Below are 3,425 nucleotides of genomic sequence, written 5' to 3'. Positions count from 1 at the left end.
CATTTATTCAATTTCGCCCACACACAAGAGGACTGGACTGGGGCCACACTGTTGCCAAGCAACACAGACATTTTCCTGCAAACATGGTATTGTTTATTTGTAGGTCTTCACCTCGCCGCAGGCTTTACACAGCACCCACTTTGGCATCGCACAGTATACACATTCATTGATTGATTCAATCAATTAGATCCCAATATCAGGGCCCTGCCCACCTAATGCCATAATCAATAGTATTAATTCCACCTGTGTTCACCCTGCTAGACCACGTCAGCATGGCTGCTGTGGAAAGGACCTTTTCTCATGAGTGAACAGCTTCCCATCGCTAATGGGGTTATGGGTTATTATTAAACACACCTGTACAGCTGAGAGACATGAACCCATGAAGGTCCTAGGTCTGTTCGACTCACACTAGGCCTCGTCTCATCACCTGACTTGATAACTGTCCTTCTTTCCTACCTACCTACCTCCCAACCTACCTCCTTAACTCGCTAACTACCTCCCTCTCTTCCTTCCTCCCTCCCTCCCTCCCTCGCCTCCTACCTCCTAGTACCTATAACGATATGAGGCATCATGATCTGCTCCATTGTGATTGTATCTTTTCGACTAAAGCCTCGATACACGGACATAACACGAATACCTTTGGTAAATACACATCCTCATAATTAACACAGATAATAAACATGAATGCATGGATGATAACAGTGTTTATTATTGTTTATCCCTGATGATAACAGTGTTTATTATTGTTTATCCCTGATGATAATAGTGTTTATTACTATGTTTATCCCTGCAGACCCGGATGTGTCGGCGGCTGTTGTAATGATGCACATCGAAGCCCCCTCTGAGGTCTACAAAAGATGACTAGACATGACACTTGCCCAAGAACACACTTGGTGTTATTTAACCATGGGCAGGTGTTGAAATAGATTCAAATGGGGGAAAAAAGCGTGATTTTTAGGGAGAAGATAACTCACCCCATAGCGGCGACGCTTCTTCTGTTGTCTCTGAAGAAGGTTCTCTAGAGCGCATGCGTCGCTCTACCGCCCCCTGTGTGATCACCATCACATCGCCTCCCATCATGTACTTAGGTTATATCATGTCTTACAATAATATCATATATATATATATATATATAAATTTAATTTTTTTACATTAAATTATTACTAACTTATTACTAATTACTTACTAATATAATATTATTATATTATTCTCTGGAGCCTTTCCCTCCAGAGAATCAATTGTCAATCAATTGTCTAACCCTATCATTTTTATTGACAGTGGACATCCTGAAATAAAGGCAGATGTTTTCATTTTACTTCTGTCTTATTTTTACTCATGTTGTCCTCTAGGAAAGGAACAATAAGACAGAAGTAAAATGAAAACATCTGCCTTTATTTCAGGATGTCCACTGTCAATCAAAATGATAACAATTGACCAATTCACTTTTTCAAGTTGAATGCATTTTCCTTTTCCAAATAGTCTCATTTATTTGCTTATGGTAACAATAAAAAAAAAACTTACCCACTGGCTCATCTTACCCCACTCTCCCTATATATATATATATATATATATATATATATATATATATATATATATATATATTTGTGTATATATATATATATATATATATATATATATATATATATATATATATATATATATATATATATATATATATATATATTTGTGTATATATATATATATATATATATATATATATATGCACATATATACACACACACTCACACACACGCACACACACACACACACACACACACACACACACACACACACACACACACACACACACACACACACACACACACATATATAAAACCGTATCTATATATATGTGTGTGTGTGTGTATGTATGCATATATATTGTCATTTATCATCATGTAACTTCTCCTTGTTTTAACATTCTCGTATACGTATGTTCCATATCTTGTTATTAATCAGGGTGTCTCTGCTGAGCTGTTGGGTCGTTCGTGGGTCATCTATCCACCAGCTTGTGTCATGCATTTGTCATTTATGTATTAGTCTAATTTGACCGTGTGCGCCTTGTTTGTGTGCGGGTCTATTTTTGCGTCTCTATTATCTGTTGGCCCTGAAGACGCTGTACTGTACAGACAACTCGACGCCGGGGACAAGATCTGCCCTTCAACAAAGTATGCTTTGTGTATCTGATGATTAAACTGTCTCTAAACTCCCTCGTGTCACATTGGTTCCCAGACCTCCGCTCACAGAAAAGATCCGGAGCAGAGGATTCATCACATCAGACGACAGAAGAAGAGCGCATATATGCGCTCTTCTTCTGTCTTCTATTGTATGATAGGGGCCATTGATGTGATATATCACATCAATGGCCCCTATCATACAATGAAATGAGAAAATAGTCATCCAGACGAGATATCAACAAGTGGCTCATGCCAGCCTCTAATATAGTGTTTCCCATAAAGCTTTTACTTGGGCGGGTCATTTCTTATTTATATTTTTTGATCCGACCGAGTGATTGACACCATCTATGATTGACAGTGTTTCCCATGCATTTCCTTTTTTTTGTTTTAGACGGGTAAAATCTTACTCCATCTCACAGCGGACATAAACACATCGATTCAGTCTCTTTCTCTCTCCCTCTCACCAACACAATGAACCGCCTGTGAGCAGCATCTCCGCTCCGCGCACATTCAATCAAACCGTGATTGTGAGTGGGATGAAGAGTTGTTGTTGGCCTTTCCCTCCAGAGAATCCGGCCGGCTGAATCTATTAATAAAATCTATTTGGAAATCACCAATCAGTATGAGGGAACTCTTGTATTAAGCTGTGTGGCGGTATGGTCCTGGTTCTATTTGGTTCCCAGGAGATCTCCACGGTTCATCGGTAGGAATGTAGGAGGGACTAATTATTGTGGCGAGCGGCGAGGGAATGGCCAGAGGTGGGACGGTACACTGATGGGCAAAAATAACCTAACGGACACATTACATTACGAATATAGTCAACTCTGGGTCCAAACCTAACGAACACAACACACCACACATTCAAGAGGGTCAAGATGACCCTTGAGCCCCCCTATCAGTCTGCGGAGAACACTCTGCCACAGCTGGATGGCGAGGACACACATATCACACAGAAAGACAACACAACCCGGAGGCTCAGAGACAAGAGAACCCTCGATAACCCACACAAAGTCTAACACACACACACCTGGCTAGGAAAGATACTATAAGTTTCACGGGTGCTCTTCTGAAGCAGAACCTCCATGGAGGCGAAGCTCCAGACGACCTCAGCGCTGTTAGGGGACGTAGAATATTCGATCTTTCACGCTTTATGAATCTGTATTACCTTTTCCACTTTACTCAATAAATCCGAGGCCCTCGTGCTGCCAGACTTTATTACCTCTCCGTCTCATTTCATCTGGTCAGGTA

Source organism: Micromesistius poutassou (assembly GCF_964030765.1).
Source record: "Micromesistius poutassou genome assembly, contig: SCAFFOLD_3884, whole genome shotgun sequence".
Classification (NCBI taxonomy): Eukaryota; Metazoa; Chordata; class Actinopteri; order Gadiformes; family Gadidae; genus Micromesistius; species Micromesistius poutassou.
This window is presented reverse-complemented; position numbering follows the sequence as displayed.